The sequence below is a fragment of the Panonychus citri genome, unplaced genomic scaffold, assembly GCF_014898815.1.
Source record: "Panonychus citri isolate SS breed McGregor unplaced genomic scaffold, ASM1489881v1 Contig00063, whole genome shotgun sequence".
In the NCBI taxonomy this organism is placed as follows: Eukaryota; Metazoa; Arthropoda; class Arachnida; order Trombidiformes; family Tetranychidae; genus Panonychus; species Panonychus citri.
Genome location: NW_026515468.1, coordinates 1,107,825 through 1,130,883, shown reverse-complemented (window position 1 = coordinate 1,130,883; position 23,059 = coordinate 1,107,825). Strand labels below are relative to the sequence as shown.

Sequence of the window (23,059 nt, the reverse complement as noted above, 5' to 3'; positions counted from 1 at the left end):
GCTCTCAATATTAATGAATTAATGGAAAAGAGAAATTTACAATTTCCAATGGCCTTAAACTGGCGTTCTCCATATTTTCGCCCTGCCCCTGTTCCTCATTACCCTGGTAGTGTTTGAAGTTCTTAATTCCAAACTACAAGAACTAACCTGTCGTTAATCCTACTCTTTACTCTAACTTGAGGCAAAAAGATACAATAAAGTGTTATCGATACATTTTCTCCTTTGAAATACCATCGAAATTAAATTTTAATATCAATCTTACAAAATTAGAACGATTTTTATCACAATTTTTTTTTTTCCTTCTATTAATCATAGAAATTACAAGAATTTTCTCATTCAATCCAATCTATTCACCTTCAGGGCATTCCAAAAATTACAGATACAATTATCTTCTAGATAACTAAGATAAACTGTATCTTGATTGATTTTGATGTTCATCATTCTAGATCATTCATAACAACCAATTAGTTGAAGCAACATGGTAATTGAGTTGATCAAAAATTAAGATTCAATGTTAACACAAGCGTATAGATGGAGCTAAGTGTTAATAATTGTGATAAAATTGATTATTATCTTGATTGTTTTGACTGATAAATCATTCTGGTGGATAACAATTATGTTCATTAATTAAGCCATCGGAGTGTAAATTGGTGATAATTGAACATTTTATTTGTTTGATCATCACATTGATATCAATTACCTGTGTGAAACTTTTCATTATAAAAAGTTTGGTAAACAAATTTAATAATAAAAAAGGACAAACAGTTTACTGATCAATATTAGGTATTGATGATCAGATGATAAAGTTTTGTTTTGTCTTGATGTTGATTGTCGACAACAATTGACCGGAAAAGGTGAATTGATTGTTGGTTAACTGATACATTGTGTCTATGTGAGTGTAACAGCAAACAATCATTGACCAGTAGAGGTGGAAGGTAAAATTAATGATACCAGAGAAGTGGAAATGAGAGTGAGAGAGACACAAAAAGGTAGATGAGGGTGAGAAAGAGAAAGAGAAAGTAAGAAGATGAAAATGATGAGGATGATGAAGAGCTAAGAGGAGGATAAAAAGGAGAGATAAGGGGGAGAGGAAGGAAAAAGACTATTATTGAAAAAACTGTAAAGGTAAGAGGATAAAAGAGCCATGTGTTTTTTGTATTATCCTAGGAAACGATAACACCTCTGACCTTAAGTGTGCCAACTTTGACCTTATTTTGTTTATCTATTACTTTGTTTACTATTTGGTATACAGCTGATTGTTGTCACATTTGTACCATTGGTCTTGGTTGTTTTCTCCTCTTTCATTGACACTTACGAGTGTCCAGTTTGTCCAGTAAAATGTGAAAATTAATGTCACGGTAATTTGATCAATTATCTATTGTTAATATAATACACTCGATGTTATTTTTTTCTTTCTGTAAGTGATTACATTTCAACAGCTGATTTTTAGATTAAATCAAAGATTAAGATTACGATTACGATTACGATTAGAAACCTAAATAATTCATCTTTGAGCTTAGTTTGCGGTTTAATTGTTGTTAAATTAGAATAATTAATCACATAGTTAATCTTATTTATCACTGGAATAGCAACTAGTTGTTGTACGATTAAATATGATAAGCAAATTGTTGCATAATTAACTTTTTGTGTCGCTTTTTATTACAATATCAATTTAATTGTCTTCTATCTAATACTTTTATTGCACCTAATTGTCAAATTGTATCAACAAAGAAAAGTTAATTGAGTGGATTGTAATTAAGGTTAAGAAATGTTAATCATTGTGGTAATTTAAATTCATTGAAAAGGATTACTAGGAAATGGAAATGATTAACATAACAAATGTATTCATGAGTATTTTTCTCAGTCAAGTTTGATCAATAAAAAGCAAAACTAATTTCACTATTGGTCATCAACTGGACTCGCGACAATAAATCAAATCAAAGTTAATCTTAATCTACAGACAAAGCTTATCATTAGGATAAGGATGAAGATGATAATGATCATGTTAAGTGTTAATCATCTGAGGATCCTACAGAGATGATGATTAAAAGTTACATCAAAAATGGGATATTATTGAAAATGATGATTAAGGTTTTTGAGATTAAGGGTAAAGATTAACCATGAATATGATTATAACCTTTAATGTGATAAATATATTAAGTAATAAATAGTAATAGGAAATGAGTGAGGGGATTAAATGTGATAAAGATGATGAAAAGGGAGAGTAAGAGTGAGAATGAGAAAGATTCAATTCAATAGTTTAGTTCCGAAAATGATGGACCCAAGTCACCATTTACCAGCGAAGGAGCAAAGAGTGAGAGAGTATTAATAATAATAATCATCGTCCCAAAAAATTATTACGGTGATACAATAATATTAATAAAATGTTACATATCTAAAGTATGAGGATCATCATGACGAAGCCTTGAAATTACATGATATCAGTTCAGGAAATTTCAACCTCTTTTTTTTCATGTTACAAGAAACATTTATATAAGTTTATCATGATTGCAGATATGTTTTTGTATTAATACCTTGGCAATAACCAATGAAATTGTAACAAGCTTATGAAGCTGAGTAAGTATATGTTTCTGTTGGGAAAGAGGAAGAAAAAAAATAATAACAAAATATTGTAACAGGAATGTGAGAGTTCAATGGTGTTTATCACGAAATCATTAGGAAGATGATGAAGGAAAGGATTTCATGTCAACAACTGAGTCTTTTTTTTATTTTAAGAGTCTCCCTAGAGATGATGATGATGATGATGATGATGATGATGATGATGATGACTATCATCTTCATTCATCTTTCTTCATCTCTTAGACTTTGGTATTGGCTCTCACTTTGGTTGAACTAAATTACTGTGGATTGCCCTTCGGCTAGGATTCAATTGCTTCTGATTCTTAATGCTCAATGAAACTGATCACTTTCACTTCATGATAATGATGATATTGGTGCTGAATTTGATGATGATGATAAGCTGGAAAGTAAAGAAAAAGATTCAGGAAGACATGGAATACCCTGAAATATTAATAGTTTCTGATTATGATGAAAGTAAATTGGTTCCAAGTTATTATCAATTATTATCTTTATCTCAAGTTTCTATTAGTTGAGCAAATGCTAGTTGATTTTTTTCATATTCCTGATGATGATTTCCTGATAATCAATATAATGAGAGGCTAATTTGCTAATAACGATAACAAAAACACAGCTAATAGCTGAAAATCAGCTCAAAGCGATTACCATGGTTCCCATGTGAGACCTTCAATTCACATTGGTAACCATCAACCAATTAAGATATCAAAATACAGGTAAGAAAGGCCAAGTCTATCAACAGACTAACTAATTGAATGTAATCAGCACAACCAAAAAATTTAACTACAACAATTTATTGACTGTGAGCAACTTTTTTCAATGCTCACGAGCTAAAACATAATCACAATGCAAATGTAATCAATTTTGTGCTGAATATTAATCAACCTTTACCGTTTTGCATTGATAATTAACTGATTAATATTAAATTATCATCTTGTATCAAGATTAATAGGTAACATATGATAAACATGAAATGAAGCCAATGTTTATCATTGAATTAAAGTAAACGCATCATTTGATTTATTTTCAAGGTAAAAATTATATTCACATAGACACTAAACAAGGAAAGGTAAAAACTGCAATTACAACTGCGTGTCTAAATCCACAATTTGATCAACTTTATCATCATCATCATCATCATGCAATCATAATGATAATGATAAAAATATAATAGATATCAACAATGATGCTGATTATTTTGGTTCTTAATGATGTCGGTTCACCTAATTTTTTTTTTCGGGTACAAACATCAATCCTAATGATAACATTTGATAGTAGGAAGAGGAGGAGGAGGAGGAAAGGGTCCACTCTGTAGTTGACAATGTTGTTGACTACATGATTGTTATCATAAACAAAAGGGACTTTGGTCAGGGATGAATGGGAACTGGCCTTTCATATGCATACCAATTGATAGTATTAAACATAAATGACCTGGGTCAGTAAACTAGAAACCCTAAATTAGAGGTCAGTTAATTTGAATACATTTTGTGTGTGACTGTAAGTTTGTGGCATTAAAAAAGGGACAAGAAGGAAAACTTGAAATCATCTGTTTTACTGACCAATGATTAAGGTAAAATTAGACTTGAATGTGTAATTTATTATTAATTATGTTATATATATAAATTAAAACGACAAGAATCAGGGACTTCGGTCATTTTCATCAAGATAAGGATTTAATATCCATGTGTGACAATCAAAAGTTGACCAATTATTATGTATCATTTTGAAAGTGCTCTCATGCTTTTTTCAAGATACTGACCACACTGGTCACTTTAATGATAATTATGACGGTAATGACTTTCATCATGTAGTAGAATTGATCATAGACTTGGTTTTCCTTTGCTAAGGTTATCATGATATCACTCAATTAGCTTGATAATCATTTATAATCATTATAATTGTGATCATTTTTTTTCCCTAGGATAAGACTCGTCAATAAGTAATCAAAACCATTAAGGTTTCATCAATTGATAACAGATAATCAAATACAACAAGAGAAACATTTGGATATAAACAATTAATGATGGAAACCGTTGACTTTCAATTAGTTTGAAAGGTTTACCAATACACCAACATAACAAACTCGAAAGTTAATTGTGATTGACACATTTCAGTCTAATTAGATGTAAGTTAATTTTTCATCACTCACATTTCCCAAACAAGATTAATGGTTAAAGGTGTAACTTGGTAATAATAATGATTGATTTAATAATAAGATTAAACTTTAATCTAATTGTTGCTTCTCAATCCTAATCATCAATTCAGCTTCTGAATGAAAACTTTTTTTTTTTACTTTTTTATCAATACAAAAAAAGTATACATCTAATTCATAGACATGATTAATTTAATGATGATGATACACAATCTGACAGTTGTAATCATAATTTAAATTACAATGTAATCATCTTACAAAGTACCAATTATCCAATAATAATATCAATCACGGTGAGTAATTAATATCCAGAGGATAAATTATATACCATTGGTATCATGAGGCAAAAAAAACAACCTTAATGATGATGATAATTTAATAGTAGATATCACAATCTGTCATATTTTTTATTACTTTATGTATATTATATTATATTGTAAAGGAAGATATTAGTTTAGTCCAGTGTCCACTAGATAACCGTGAAAATGACCACAAACAATATTTAATAACAGTAATGAACCTTTATAATCAATGGGTCATCAGTGAGCCTTTTTTGCACTGGCGACAATTTTTCCCCCTGTTATTGTATATCCAGAGTATTAATAATGTAATATTAAAGATGAATGAAAAAGTATCAACATCATGGGCCTACAATCACGGTGGGTTTTTAATATCTTACTGGAGGGATTTACAACTACTACCCACCCTTGATCACGATTCTCTCTCTCTCTCCATTTGTGAGTGATTATCAAGTTGATTGTCAGTTGATCACAAGGAAAAGACCTTGAACCAAAGTCAATGTGTCCAATTCAAGTCCCTTAACCTGGACATGCAATAATATCCATGAAGCTTAACATTATATCTTGATAATGATAAAAAACTTGATCTATTATCAACAAGAGTAAAATAAATCATTGATTATCCATTGTGGTTATCACTATAAATGATAGTCATCATGATAATGTCAATACTATTACATTAGCTACTTATTTAGTCATGTTCATCACTTTTTTTTGTTGATAATCAATCTCATTATCAACTTCTATATTATATATTGTAAATTAAATCACATTTGATTAATGAAACATTTTCTGTATCTACAATTTGATTGCTGATTCAATCAACAACCTTTAACAGCATCTCATCATTTAAACTTTGCTAAGCTAATGTGATAATATCAAGATTAGGTTACGCTTTTTATACACTAATCCTCTGGATTAAGAAAATAATCTTGAACCTTAATCCTATGTAAAAAAAGTGATTGTCATTGGGTTTATAACAATCAAGATGAAATTTACTCATTCAATTTACCCACCACATGAATTAAACTTTTACTTCACTTGAGAGCATCAATTTCAAATATAAATGAACAATTAACAATCAATCTTTGATTTATTGTCTATTGAATCGTTTCCCTTGAAATTATGATTAATATAATTGAACATGATTAGCTAATAGTAGATGAAATTAAACATCTGAAAACACAACAACGGTAAAGCAAAAAAAGATCAAGGTTTATGTTGAAATCGTTTGCACTGGTCAATCAGCTTTCGTTGATATTGACAAATTATTAGGAAACAAATGACCATACAAAAGGCAGAAATCATCATCATCATCATCATCATCAGAAACATAATCATCATTATCATCATCATTTCAAAGGCTCACAAGAGTTATTATTATCACAAAGGCAGCACTTAAATCTTTGTAATACTTTATCAATATCATATTTGTAATGAAAAAGTTACTTCGGAATTTTTTTCTCGGAAAAAAAGTTCTGATCAAATTAATAGTTATCCAGAGTAAATAATAGTTATTAAAGGGGAAAAATGATTACGAAGTAATGATTTTAAGAAATCAGAGATATTAATTGTGATTAATTAGCTGCAAATGATTGTTGGTAAAAGTTGTTAATCAAAAGAAACAAGCAAATTTTTAGGTTAATTTGTTGTTTGCATAAATTGTTACCAAATTATTAATACAATAAAATCTGATGACTTTTTGTGACATTTGATTGATAATTACAAGTTAAATCAGATTATCAAGATTAAATTGGTTTTATTAAGCTAAATCACCTTTCAATGAGGATAATATGACAAAAGGATTTGCAGCAATGTTTAAGTTAAGAAGGATCAAGAAGATGATGAGGATGGATAATGATGAGGAAAAGGGATGACAATAAAAGGTGAATATTAGAAAAGCCAATGGAGTAGTAACAAGGTCACCAGAGGTACTCAGAGATTTTTATTGTTTCTCATCATCATCATCATTATGATAACTTTGTCTTCAATCTTAACACACTTTACAATATTCTCATCATCATCTTTACAACATTACTTTGATTACTTTTGTTGTAACTTACTTTGTATCTCTCTCACTCTCTCTCTCTCTTTATTATCTTCATCATCATTTCCATTCATCTTCCTACACATTGCACAAGAAAATACGGAAGACTCTCAAAAAGAGTTTACTATTATTTTTATTATCATTATTATTATATTATTATCATCCTCATACTGACAAGTCTATCAAATCAATATCATCTTCATTATCATCCTCGTCCTCATCATCTCCATGAAAACATCTTAAACAATGTCAAACTCATAGGGATGTTCAATGCTAATAAGCTATTCAAGTAAAATAATGGATCCAGTCATTAGTTTTCATCCTCATTAAGCATCTTCTAGTTTTCCTTTTCCTCTATTGTTCATCATTCCCTTTCACTTATCATCTCTCTGTCATCATCATTATCAACAATATCATCATATTCATCATTACTTCATGAAAATCAGTTAGTTAATTTCAAGTTTGAGAGAAACAAAATTCATTGAATTAAATCAATTTAAATGTGATATTTTCCTCTTGCTCTACATGAACCATGAAAAATTGCATGTTTATTATTCAACATGATTAAATTGAGAAAAGTTCAATTGAATGAATTGTAAATTTTTTAAAGATTCCGAAATGAAATGAATCATATCCAAAAAAAAATGGTTAAGACAAAAAAGTTGCATGATTATCTTGTTACATGAAGGGTAAACTGTTCACCGGACAAACATGAATGAAATGTTACTGAAATTGATCATCATCATGAACCATTAAGATGCTCAGAATCTTTAAGAGATTGAATAAACATAACTGTAATTGTGCGTTAACAGGAAAAGCAATTTAATGCATGAAAACTGCTAATAAAACGTCAATTAGATTATATGTTTACTCAGTTTCTACTCAATCAGAGACAATGATATACATCATGAGAACCATGATAAAACTGAGTCAGTTTGTAATGTGAAATATCATGTTGATGAGGTAGAAAAAAATTAGTACCTGAAAATTTATCAACAGATAAATAAGGATTAACAGTGAAAATGTAATCAAAGTAACTGAATAAACAAGATTCAGGTGATAATCTGTTCAGATTTTTATTCACAATCAATGATTTAATGTCAGCAAACAAAAAAAAAGGTATCGATTATGTTATAGCATTGAGACTTGTTCAGATCAGATCATCATCATTATCATGTTATCACGTCATTTGCATGAGTTAATAATAATCTAGTTGATAAATAACCTGAAAAATAATAGTAAACATAAAGGGGGAGAAAAGTTCATTCATCAGAGTCATGAAATAAAACATGACTCTCGTAGATTCATGTGAATATAATGGATTTGAATATTCCTCATCCATACTACCATTGTTTTCAGTGTTTATCCTTAGGGCAGAAAGTTAACAAAAAGTAAAAAAATCCGTTGACATGAGAAAAGTTTCCATGTTTGATCCTTGAGATGGTTAAGATTACAAGTAAGCTTACAAAATGAGCTTGTAAAGGTAACAACTTCATGTGTCAAATAACAAAGATGAGCTCATTTTACCTTTAATGTGCCGCGAAAATTTAAAAATGAAGGTTTCATCTCACTGAGATCAAGAGTAACTTCATTGATGGACAACAATGGAAGCATCTGCTTATACAGAATGAGAAACATACCTCATTTCCTGTTTTCTAGTCCAGTCCGTTTCACCTCCGGGCAATTGAATATATACAACCTTTTACATCCCTCGCTCTCTCTCTCTCTCTTTCTCTTTCTCTCCCTCTCTCCTCGATTCAATAACAGTGGAAATACTAATGACTAATCAATCTAACAACAGAATACATTTGAGTTAATATTTTACATCGAGGGAAATTGCTCATCAGCCTCATGGTCAAAATGGTAACAATATTACTGTTACTCTATCTAAAAATACCTAATAGTTTTTTCGGGAAAAATTTTTCCTCTGCCAATCCATTGGGTAATATTATTATCCTCTTCCTCCTTCGATCTCTTTCTTTCGATAATGCTCTTTGTTTATTAACAGTATTTGTTTCCTATGGACTCGGGGAGGTAACAGAAAAATTCAATTCGAAAATCAACTTTTTTTTCTTATCCTCTATTTTTTCAGGCTGACTTTTTTTCTCCTCTTCATCCAGTGTAACTTTATGAAGAAGCGAACAGAAAAAAGTAACTGAGTTACAATGAGAAAACCACAAATTGAAAATCAATAGTTGAAAGTGAAAGTTAAATACAGTTTCTAGTTCATTTTAAATTCTGCTCTCTCTCTCTCTCTCTCTTCCCTCTCTACATAATCTTTCTCCCTTATCTTCATCAGCCTCACTCACTACCTGGTGAGAGAAGGAGATGATGATGAAAACTCTTCATTTTTATCCTCATCTTTTCTTTTTTTAAAAGATTATTAAATCAAAAGTTGAGCGTATTTCTTAATCTTACAAGGATCAATCACTTTACCTTTACTTTGATGATGAAAATGAGAAAAAGAAGATGATGATGAACTTGATCATCACTCTTGAAATAACATCATTCATTTTACCGTTAGCCACTAGCCTATCAAATGCAATGTCCATTTGATTCATTGCAATTTTATCCTTGGGTCAACACAGTAACAAACAATATAAGTACATATACTTTTGTTGCAGTCACATTTACCATCAAAACAATCATCATTATCTTCATCATTTTCATCTTCAGCCTTTCTTTTCATCTTATTCTTCATCATCTCGAATATTAAGTTTCCATAGAAGTTGCTTTTTCCTATGGAAGCGAAAAAAAGAATAGATTAAAGATTAAGATCAATTCCATGAAATTGATGTTTCATGATTACTTTTCTATTCTCATCAATTTTTCTCCTCTCTCTTTCTCTCTCTCTCTCTCTCTATATATTCTCTTCCTCTTCCATATCATTATTGCTTTTGATAAATTTATCTTCGATTCTTGAGTTACATGTGAGTATCATTATCTTTCATTCAATTGGAATAAGAAGAGATGAAAATATTGTTCACACTAAGAACAAAGTTCAATTCTTCAGATCAACAGGGCTAATAATCTCCAGTTTTTCATTCTAATTCAGATTCTCTTTTATAAATATAGCCAACTCATTATTTACTTCCTCATGTTCAATAAAAACTAACAAATACTCAAACTTGAAAGTTGACAAAAAAAACACAAAATTTCAATTCCAATCGGTTGAGTTCTTAGTTCTGATTGATATCAGGACGTTATTTCCATGATCAAAACGATAATGAAAATGAGAAGCAAACAAAAGTCTCTCATGATGAAAATCTCAAGAATTTGATTCACTTTTCCATCGACATAATTATAAAAAATAACAACAATAAGTGTTGATGGTATTTTCATGGCTTGGAAGAGATAAAATTCTGACTTGTTAAGAGTGACAATAAACAATCAAGATATTATAACAACAACTCAAGAAATAATATCATCTCTCAATCAATATATCGGTGAAAATACATCTCAAGAATATATCCTAGAATAAAATTTCAAACGTCATTGAAAGCGCCATCGATCAAATATAAATCGTGAATTTTTCAAATTTTCAAGTTCAAGTGCAACTGTGGTTCTTATTTAAAGGCCAAATCACGATTTTCTATGAGAAATTTATAATGGAAGTTAGATAGCAATTCGTTGATTTCAATGTTGGATCTCAATAACCTTACTTCAGATAATGATGAGCTTAGTATATAAGATAATAGGTCAAAAGAATAACTTTTGACCAAAAATTTCAGTCAAAGTTAACCGTTCGCTTTGTCAGGCCACTGATTTCTCGAGAACCGTGCGTCCTAGAAAAAAAAGCCGAACATTTTTGGACTCAGCGTCAAATTTACTTTCTTAAAATGTATAGAAACGTGGATCCAAAACTTAAGGTTCGTGAGATGCTCACTCATTTTCGGTCACCCGATATTAAGAAAATATTCAGATTTGTAATAAGATAATAACTTTCATTGATCTGATACACAAAATGTTATCTGATATGTTAACCATAATAATTATTGATCATTGCTTGTATATTATTATTATTACCAATTTCTATGAGTAAAAATAATACAGACAAGTGAGTGTACATTTATATTTATATCAAGTTAAGGATAACTGTGCAATAAAACAAGTTTAATAGTAACATTAGTGATTCAGGATGAAAATGGAGTAAAATATTATGACGATATTATAAGTTGAGAACTGAAAAGATTTCTCAAGAATCTTGATGATAATCATGATTATAACTGTAATAATAATAACAATTTCTATTGGAGACAAAAAAGTAGAAGATAATATGTTTCAAGTCCATATGAATCATGGTGAAATATTCAACATTCATGGGACGAAACTGAACAATAACAATAACAATAAGACATAAAGACTCTTTCAAACTCTCTGTCTCTACTTATTATCATATGATTAGAAGAGGATAAAGTCTGGATAGTTCAATGGTGAGAAATACCCTCACAGGGGAGATACTGAATAAATCTGTCGAATACAAATGTCCAAATTTTTCTTCTCTCATTTTCTTTGTTACATTGGGCTTCTTCTTTCTTTACTCTTGAAGAAAATTTGAAAATTCTAATATTATGAATATTTAAAACTCATTGGCCTGGAAAAGAAATTGATCTGAGTAAGAAAAGTTTTCTCTCTCTCGTAACTGTAAAAGTTAACGAAGGAAAAATAAAAGAATGATAATACTACAATGGACCAATGAATAGAACATTCGATATTTGACTTTCGAATTTTTTCTCAAATTTCGATTGATATTATAAAATATTTGTAACCAATTTCACCATCCAAGTTCCAGGTATTTCCTTAACTACAAAAACGCATTTTAGGTTCCAATAATTAATATTAAATCTTTTGATATATGATGATATTGAAATTTCGCAGTCTCTTTGGGTTATTATTATTTTCTATGTGTCACTTAATCATATTTTATTTTTGCCTTGACTAAATCACATTATTATCTTATATCGATTTCGTGATGAAAATTTCAAACTATTTGGATTACATAATATAAGTAAAAAAGGTCATCAAAAGTACTTTAGACAATAAGCTTATCTCAACAGGATTGAGAGTTTCAAGTTTCTGTAGCTCAAGAGGATTTAGCTTGACATGAGAGTCTTTTAGCATTAAATCCAGTCACTTTTTGTTGAATACTTTGTGTTTATTTAAAAGAACCCCTTAGATTCAATATCATTATCGAGTCATTATCGTTCATTTATCATTCATGAATCGCTCATTATCTGAGGTCATCTGAAAGAGTTGACCATGATCAATGATTAGAGAGTATCTTTTAGGAGGAAAAATCGAGTACTAAAAATTTACAACTCTTTTTATGGTTAAACTTTTTCTTTCTGTGTCTAGTCTTTGAAATTGGCAGAGAAATGGACAAAGCTGACCACTGATCAGTTATCCATAAGAAAGATAAAGATGATGAAAATAACATAATTCCTGATAGGGTAAAAGGGAGTTACCTCACCCTACATCTCTCTCTGGGAGGGAAAATAATATATAAAAGATGAAGGAGAACCCGTTGGGTGGGTTGAAAATATGATGTCAAACAATGATTATTAGGCTGACCATGTCCACGAGACATCATTTCTTTCATCATCATCACCAAGAATCATCATGGTCATTCCTGAAACTTGTGTTCAATTGTATTACTTTTTTTCTTGCTATTATTAAAAAAAAAGGTTGAACATCAAAATGATATAAGATGAGAGTGAAAGTTTGGTGGGTCAGTTGTTTAGCAATGTGATGGTCAAGTCGGTGGGAGAAATGAAGGAAAAACAAAAAGGTCAATACCATTTCCCTTGTATTTTTACATCATAGTTAGTGAGAAAAAAGTTCTGGACAATCTTTGATATTGAAACAACGTTTTTCTGTCAAATTAAGGTAACATTTTTCATCATGAAATTCACATAGGGATAGAGTTAACCATTAAGGTCAAACCGAAAGATAGTTTGTTAAGGAAAAAACCTCACCAAAAACCATCAGAAAACAGGATGATGAATTAGATAAATTCCATATGATGAACCATCCAGAGATTCAGCTGACAATAAAGATAAAACCTCAAAGAATTGGAATTGAAAGGTTGAAAAAGTCACCGTGAAAATTTACACAGGAAAAAGAAGCAGAAAATTTAAATTGAAGAATAAGAAAAATATAATTTTCTTCACCATTGAATTCTAAACTCGACTAATATTATCATTCTGATTGCTAATAACCAAAAGAAAATATAATATTCTTATTTTGAAATTTTCTGATATAATTGTATGAATACTGAGTACCTTGAATACCTTAAAGATAATATAAGTTGTGAGTGTGTAAAATTATTCTGAAAAAAAAGTTGTGATAAAATTTTGATAATAGAATTGGATATTTCTCTGGTTCCTTCCAAATACTATTATCAAGTTTATCGTCATTGGCAGTGAATACAAATCAAGTTACATCCCGGGTCTTTGAATGAGCAAGATTTGCTAGAAACTTGCATTTGTCTTTTATTACCAAAAGAAAATTTGAAATCATGCAAGAAATGAGATAAAATTAACAAATTTTTTTTAGTTTTTTATGCTTTTAATATTGCGCATGAATATAGAAATGTAGTAATATATCTTCAAGTATGTTCGAAGACATAATCAATTTCAGTTGCCCAAAAATTACCTGATTTATTGGTTTCAGGTATGAAAAGAGCTTTAAATCGAAAACTTGTTAATGGAATCAAAATCTTGGTATTTTCTGAGCTATGCGATAAAAAGAATGAACTGTTTTGGTTTCAACTATTTTTTTAAGAAAGGAATTGTTCCATTCAACGTTCTTGAAAAGATTTCGTGATTTATAAACTTTAAATTCATCTACAACTGCAAATACCTTTTCTGGTTGACTTTCTTCTTCGTTTTCAGCAAGATAATGAATAACATTACAGAATCCTATCAAGCTTGCGTCTTTCATGTATGAAACTGAATATGATGCTGATTGTTGCCGTTTAGTGTATGAAGTTGAGTGATAAATATTGTTTCTGTATTTAACTCGGAAAAATTTGCAAAACTCATACGAAGCATTATAAATACCAAAATTTGCAAGCTGGTTAATAAGTTGTTGATCCTCAATTACTTCTTTTAATGAATTTCCAACAACAATTCGAGAAACTTCATAATTCATGGCTGGAGGCTGTAATATTTTGGGAACGTTCTCAAGATCTTGCATGATATTAAATAGATTTTGCTCTTCAATTCGCACTTTACCGTCTAAATAGCTCGATAACAGTTGATTCTCAAATCCTCTGGTTCCATGTATGTTTCTTTTGAGCGTGAATATATTGCTTTCAAAACAAAAGCAGAAAATTTGCAAGATTTTATAAAGATGTGCATGATTTGTAAATGTTGCAAGAAGTGAAAATTGGTTTCAACTTGCAATCCATAAATATCTTGGTAAGATTTCACGAATATTTCAATCAGAGTGTTAGCTTCTTGCGCAACATCTTCGGTTACACTTCCACGTAACATAATTCTTATTGCTTGTGACAATATCAGCATCAATGATAAATGCTCTGGTGTGATGAGACCAATAAATACTGGTGGCAGTAGTAAAAGCCATGTTTTGAAAACAGATGCCTTGAAAAATCCTAATTCCGCCAAGGAATTGGGAGTTCTTTTAAATTCATGTGGGAATTTGATAGAGCTCAGGATTTTTGAGGTTTCTTCAACTACAATTCGGTTCTGAAAAGGTTTCATTTCTAAAAGTGTTTTAAAAACTCCAAGAAAAACACAATGCATTGGTTCAACGGGGACTTGCTCGGGCAATTTTATATACTTGGCAAGAATTGTTTCACCTTTGATTCCATAACAAGCTTTGTTCAAGATACTCGCACGGTGTCCATGATCAACGAATGATTCGTGATTTCTTGCAACAAATTGATGTGATTCGTTGAATGGATATACTCTCTTTCTAGCATTTGCTGCAATCGTGACAATCTTTCCTTTTTCTTGACAATAAGCACATCCGTAAGCACCATTGAATTGTTTCATATTTAGTGATTTTGGCTTAGCAATGCTATCTAGAATAATCGTACCAATTTTCACATGAAATTTATAATTGGTACCTGAATTTTCGATTTCAAGCTTATTTTCTTGCAAGATGTCAATTTCTCGCAGTAAACAATTTTCGTAAAGATCTTTATGGTCAATTTTGAATGTTCCGCACCAGAAACCACACAAAGCAACATTTTTACTTTTGGAGCGAATTGAATCTGGTAATTCACCAATTGTAAAAGCTAATGGTGTCAATGTATGTTGTGTTGATTTGGTAATTCGCATCATCGTTGTTAATCATGAGTGTACATTTCATATCACTATTTTCATGCCAGATCTTCTTGTACATGCCAGAACTTATAAATGTGTTGCTAAATGCTGTTGGGACAAGCATGAAGTCGATATTTCTTGATATAAGTTGACGAAGTGTTTGCTGAATATTAAAACAATACAAAGATCCATGTTGATATTCACATGCACTAAACTCACAATGATAACTGGTATCGTGTAAATTTTTCTCACAAATGGTCAATTTATGATAAGGAATTCGTAAGTTTGATTGAGTAAATAAACTTTCATAAGATTTTGGCAAATTCACCTGAGAAACGTTATCAAGCAAATATCTTATCAGAGAAAGCACTTTTTTCTTTCCAGAAATATGAATGTTACACTCATCAAGAACAGTTTTGATAAGAAGTTGATAACACTTGTTCTTTTCTTGCATGAAACTGTCAACATTCCCATCTAAGCTACATGAATCACCATGTGCACGAGAGCCATCGAGATTCGGTTCTTCTTCCATGTCTAGAAAACTAGTTTCATCAACGAAAGGCCGCGAATTTGTATGAGAATCATCAGTCTCTGAACTTGTATCGTGGTGGAAGGGACGGAGAAAACGATATCTATTAGATCTATTAAATCTTGACATTTCACAAAAATCAAAAATAATTTCAACTGATAAGATAAGAAGTGATTTAATCAGCTTTGTGTGATAAAGACTAATCATGTGAGAAGACAGACAGGAAAAGGAAATCTTTGCAATTTAAATTGATCATTGTGCTTATACTCACTTCTTTCATTGTAATTTATCTAGTGAAAATGACTTCAGTAGCGAGTTCAAATGCTAGTAGAAATTCAGCAGGTAGGTCATATATATTTTACTTGTGTTCACAGCTTCTAAACTATTTTTGTCAGTTTATCATTCTTTATTACAGAAATATAAAAGATCTAAGTCAACCGCTGAGAACAATGTTGAGGATGCTGAAATCTTGCCTGAAATTTTGAATTCTGTCAAGAAAAATCTAAACCTTTCATCTTTAATATCCAACACGCTGGAAAAAGTGATTAGACGACAGAATCAAATACTTGAAACGCTGGATTCTGTGAATTGTAACAAAAATGTGCAAACAAGAAGAGGGTTGTCAAAGGGGGCATTGGAGGCGCCAATCGAAGCCAAAATTCTTAAAAAACGAGCAGATCCAAAGGTAAGGTTGATTTTCTATCATTTCTTAAATGCTTATAAATTTTGTTGATTTTCATGTTAGTAAGTCAAATTCATACAAGATTTACAAGTTAACAACATTTCTGGCGAGAAAATGGATAAGATTCGTAGTATCTTACTAACTGGTCCAGAGAATGCAACTTTTATACCAATTAAGGTCTCGAGAATAATATGGGGCGATGATTATCTTCAACTAGACTTATTGGACCAAAAGCTAGAGAGCCTAGAAAGAATGAGAGATCTTTGTTTGTTCCAGACGATGAATTACAAAACTCAAAGGTAAATGAAAAGAAACGTTATCATGCATGATTTTAATAAAAATGTTTTATTTACAGATATTTTGAAAAGTGTAACTTCATATTACTTAAGAAGCTGAATGGCGAGTTATCGTACGAGATCCCATCAATCAATCAACTAGGTATCCGACCAAGCAAATGGGTTCTCATATGTCTGTTTCGAGTGATCAAAATTCAAATTCAAACATGGCCACTCCTTCTTCACCAGCGAAATCAACAAATACAAATGATCCTGTATTGTCTCAAGATAACCATCATCAATCTATTTCCACGCATGAATCAAGTAATCATGCGCCCACAAATCGCTCGACTAGAAGTCAGAGTAGCAGAACTGAACTAAATGCAGAAAGAACTAGAGTCGAAGATGAAACTCCAAGAATTGAAAAAAGAAAAAGTACTAGCACGATAAGAGGAAAGCAACCTAAGAAAAAAAGAGTTAATTGATAATACCTTAATTCATGTTATAAATTGATAATTCATGCATGTATAATGCATTTCATGCATATCTCAGAAAAATGGGTCATGTGATTGATAGTCATGCGCATTAGTTTTCGCGCTCAACTTTCTTTCCTTCATCGCCATTTTCCCAAACAAACTGAATTATTAAACGTGTTTATTTGAATTCTTTTGTTTTTTAATCAAATTTTTACAAATTATTTCATCGAAATTAAGTTTTTATTTTCATCTGTCCAAACATGGCTCGTACTAAAACGTGTCAAGCAGTGACTCATCAAGTAAGTTACTCAAAATTACATGAAACATGAATTTTAACTCAACTTTTTTGTTTAGGTGATCAAGAAGAGCTAACAGCAACTCAAGCTCAAAGTGAGTATTTAAATAATAATTTTGAAGGATTTCTAATATGTTTTTGTTAATTATAGTGAAAAGACTACGAAAATCTATTCTGGTTCATCAAAAAGAAAAAGGATAATCATGTACCTTGGATTCAGACATGAAATGGAAAGTTGATGATATTTCAAGAAATGTCGCTTCCCTTTCAGTTCTCCTTGAAAAAATGAATAAGAAAATAGGGCTTATCATGGATGTAATGGAAAAAAGAGGTGGTGCAGTTGCAGGAAAACCAAAAAATAAACGTGCCGTTGCCAAATCAACTTATGAAAGTAATGTTGAGGAAAGGATGAAAAGAAAGATCAAATCCTGAGGTATGTTGTTGTTTCATGCATGAATGATATTTTCATACATGTTTTTGTTATTCATATTCAGTGGATCAAAGAAACCAGTAAATTTTCAGTTTCTGGCATTCCCGATGAGCGAATGAAAAAGATACGTGAAGTATTGATAAGTGGACCTGATTCGCCTTCTGGAACTGCAATTAAAGTTTCCAAGTGTATCTGGGATAAATCTTACATTGAAAATTACTTGGTTGGTCCACAAACTAGAGCACCACGAGGAAATGAGCGACAAGACTTTCTCCCCCCTGAAGAAGAACTGAAACTAAAAGGTGAGTCTTTCATGTGTTTTCTTTGAATGAATGTGTCTTTCATGCATGAAATATGATTTCTCACAAATAGAATGTCTGGAGCAGCTAACATGCAAGTTTTTAAATGACCACGAATGGAGAAATCTTGTAAGAGATCCGATAAATCAAGCAACTAGAGACACACGAGGCTGGTTACAAGTTGACATTGATATAGACGAAAGTTTAGATAACTCTTCAGTCGGAGAAGTACCAGGAACTTCAGGCCTCGGGGAAAAATGAATTTTTTTTCGATCAAGAAATAATCATTCATACATGAATTACTAATTTCACACATGACTAATCAATAATCTCCGTTCTTCCAGGCAATAATACCAATTCCTTGATCTCATAAAGTTTAAAGAAAAATTCTAATCTCATTCTAATACAAAGAAATAATCATACTTAATCAGTTATTAATAAAAATTTAATTCAAAGTTCTCATCTGTTTCGTTTGTTGGTTGTTAATCATGCATGAAATTGGAGTTTCGCACATGATTTTGTTTTCACTACTAAAAGTCTCATGCGACATTGCACATGCGTAAGATTTGAAATAACATTCCAACGGATTCTTTGTTCAAAATTATTCTGTTTTTGTCAGCTAATTTTTGTTGTGATAGTCACGCTTATTGAGCTTATTTTTGTTCTAATTTCAATCTTGTGAATTCCTTTTCTGAATTTATTTCATCATGTCTGATAGAAATAAGAATTTCTCTTCGTCATCGGAATCAGGTAAGACTAAGCGGAAATATGCTTGATTATATTTTTGTTAATTAACACACTCTTTTTTCATGTGTTTTGTTAACAGAAATATTAAGATCTCGTTCGAACTCGGAAAGTCCAAAAAAACGTAAGTACATTTCATAATATTTAATTGAGTGTTCAAGAATTTAAATGAATTTTTATTTCTTATTTTCAAGGCAAAGATCAGTTTCATCCGAGAATCATGTAAACATGTTTCAGACATGAAAAATAGGCTTGATGATATTTCACGATATGTTGTTTTACAAGTTCAGCTGAAGTCATGAATAAGCGAATCTCAACAATCATGGATACAATTGAGAAAACCAATTCTAAATCAACTGAACTTTCAAAACCAGTAGCAAAAATGCCATTGAAGAAAGAGTAATGAAGAGAATGGCTAAAAAAGAGCGGATAATGATGTGTTATTTTTTCATGTGTATATTGTTTCATGTATGATATATGTCTTTCAGGTCTTGGAGAAGATAAAGGTGCTTACAGTTCCAGGAATCAGTACAGACCGAATGATTCAGATAAGAAAATTACTTATCAATGGACCCAAAGGTGCCTCTGCTTTGGCTGTACGAATCGCTAAAACAATCTGGCGATTCGACTATTTAAGCAAATATCTAATTGGACCAAAGAAAAGAGCTGCTAGGAATGGTGAAAGATGTGAGATGCTACCAAAAGAAGAAGAAGAAAAGTTACAAGGTATTTCATGCATGATTTGCTCAATAATTATCCATTTTTACATGATTTTCTTTTTCTCGCATGTTTCAGATTGTCTTTCTGCCTTGACTGTTTTCTTCCTTGATGATATTTCCTGGACAAATGTTGTGCGTGATCCAATCAACCAAGCAAGTCTTGATCCAAGAAACTATTTTATCACTGGAACTGAGGATTCTAATGAGGCAACAAATGAAGATGACGATTCATTCGTGGACGAGGCTGCCAGCAGTGAGGAGACCACGTTGAAAGATTCAACTGTTGTTGAGAGTTGCGTTCATGAAGAAGAAAGTTCTCAAATCGATGATGAAATCACACATGAAAGTGAAGCTGAAGTTGACAGAAATTTGCAAGAAGGAAATGTTTCATGCGAGAAATCAACTGTTGATGAATGATCTTCATTCGTTTTGATAAGATTTACAATCGATACGATTTCTCTCATTTTCACTCATAACCAATAGGTTTCATATGAAAAATTAAATTGCTTTCAAGACTCATGAAATATTATTAAATAATCGTGTTTAAGCTCAAAATCATACTATGAATTCATTATCTAAGCAATTAATTCTTCGATTTTCTTTTGATTAAATGCTGATCATTTAAATATTGTCTGCATATTTTTCGGTTCGGTAGATTTCGTGTATGAAATTGGTATTCAATCGGTATCCAATTAACAATTCATGCGTGAATTCTGTAAATCGTAGTAAAGAGAATGGTTTTCTTGTTAGAATAACCAACTTTGCTGCTGATTACAGGCAAAAATTGCAACGAAATTGAAAAAATTGCTTAAGTTTTTATAATCAAATTAATGCTCATTCAATAATCGGTTATCATGCTACCAAGAAATTGATCATCCTTACATTTGTGGTAAATTTTTCTATTGATAAATTGATGTTGTTTTTATTTACCATGCATTCGATATCATAATTGTGCAAGAATTGTATTTTTCAAGCAAGTTTTGTTAAGCAATTGTGACTTCTGAGTGTGACTCATGATGAAAGTAACAAATGCGCTTGAATTCATAAGTAAATTGTTATTTTCATGCAAACTAAATAGAGAAATTGATCACATCATATTCATTTATTGTAATTTATACTTAATTCTTATTAAAAAATTGCTGTTTGGTATCAACTAAATTGTCAAGTTTAACGTAATCAAGCAAGAATTTAACTTCTTTACCAATTTTTTTGATACATATACAAGTTATGAGAAGAACATGACATGAAAATAACCAAATTGTTTATATTCATGCAACCGTATTACTTTCATGCACTTGTAGCATAAAAAATGTATAGAACGCGTGAAATTCAGTCAAGAAAATTTAAAATCAGGCTCATATAATCTTTCATTCTTGGTAATTTGGTGCATTTTATTGCCAAGAAGCGTTTGCATGATTTTAATAAATCTTGCTCAACCAAAGACCCGGGATCTTATTTAACATTTACTATCAACTTTTCATCTTCATCTCTCATCTTTTTATTTCATTCAGTGATTTTCAATGGAATCTCTTATTATCGTTATAACAGATTCATCATTTACTCACCTTTCCCCTGAACGTCATCTTTTAATATTCACCAAACTCATACTCATTATTTTTTGTATTATCTGTGAAGACAGAATTCAATTTGTCATCCATCTTAATTTCATCTTGATGATGATGATGAGAAAGAAAAAAACTATATCAATATGATAATTTCAATTTGCTGAGAAAATTTGAAAATAATTGTATTCAGTTAATCACCATGAACGAAAATTGAATAAATTCGTAAGATCTTACAGGTCCGTTTTCTATCATCTCGAATATTCATACCAATTTTCACTCTCGAATTTCTTTAATGTAGATCTAAGTTCACTCTCGAAGTGACATCATTTTGATAACCTATTTTTCTTTCCAAGTTCTTGGAAAAATTCAATCTTCGTCAAGCACTTAACCCTGTCATCGTCATGATATTTTTGTATCATCATAGATTGAGTCTCAACTGTAACGATACACTTTCAAAATTAACTTTCATCAACTCATCATGATAAACTTTACCTGAGATTGTGACACATCTTCAATTTCAGTAATCATATTAAATGATCAAGAATTGTTATCAATAAAAGTGTCATATTTATCAAGCTATTGAACCCCACGAATCCATTATACTCAATAGTAATAATTAGATATAAATTTGAAATTAGGCCAATGGGTTGTTGAAATAATTTAAATTCATGGTAACAATCAGTGTAAATAGACAAATGAACGAAAAGAATTGAAATTAACTTCTAGAAAACGATCAATAATATTGATCAAAGTGCCACAATTACATCTTAATGTTAATCTAACAATAGTAAGTGTTACAATGTATTGTTATTAGAATTGATTCAAGTGAGAAAGTGTCTTCCATCAAACGATATTAGTTGATGTGATTATTATGAATATAAAAGTTCATTAAAAATATCATTTCAAAATGAAAATGATATAAAAAAATAAGAAAACTAAAATTTACATGAAAATTTGGTGTAAATTCATCTAAGTTGAGATCTTAAATAGGAGATGATGGATATGGTGTATGCGGAAGTGAAATGCAAATGATGCGGTTTATAAGGACATCAGATGAACAGTTTCATTTGAATATATAAGCAAATAATTGTTCGAGATTCAGTTTCCATGCTGATGATTTCCATCCATTACTATTTACCCTGAATTTGAGTTGAGAAACTGATTACCTTGTTGTCTTTTGTCAGTAAACAAAAGATAAACAAAGTCGATACAAGAATCAATGTTATTGTAGCAATATTATCATTCACTTGATGACAAACAATCACAAATGATATTAATATTATGACAATATCATGTAACAAGTAAACAATATCTACCATGAAATATCACAATGTTCAATGATAAGGGGAAAAACTTGCATCATTTTCAACCATTTTGCATGTTTGTCATCATGAATTGATAAAAAAGTTCCAAGTTTCAGAAAATTCTGATGTAAATATTATGTACTGATATAAACTATCATAATATGAATATTTAAAGTTGCAGAATTTAATGATAACAGTTGAACAATTAACTTTCACTCTTTAATAATAATCTCTTTCTCCTATTTAACTTGTCTCATTGTTGAATGGTGAAAAAAAGGAAGTTGAATTGTCAACGATAATTATCATGGTAAAGTCTCATTAGGATGTGAAAAAACCTCATTAATGATAAATATCATT

General features: G+C 30.6%; 1 protein-coding gene across 1 annotated transcript in view; it reads right to left on the bottom strand.

Moving 5' to 3' along the window:
• Positions 1-23,059, bottom strand: part of LOC128386162 (uncharacterized) — a 56,797-nt gene that overhangs the window by 3,293 nt on the left and 30,445 nt on the right. The window lies entirely within an intron of this gene.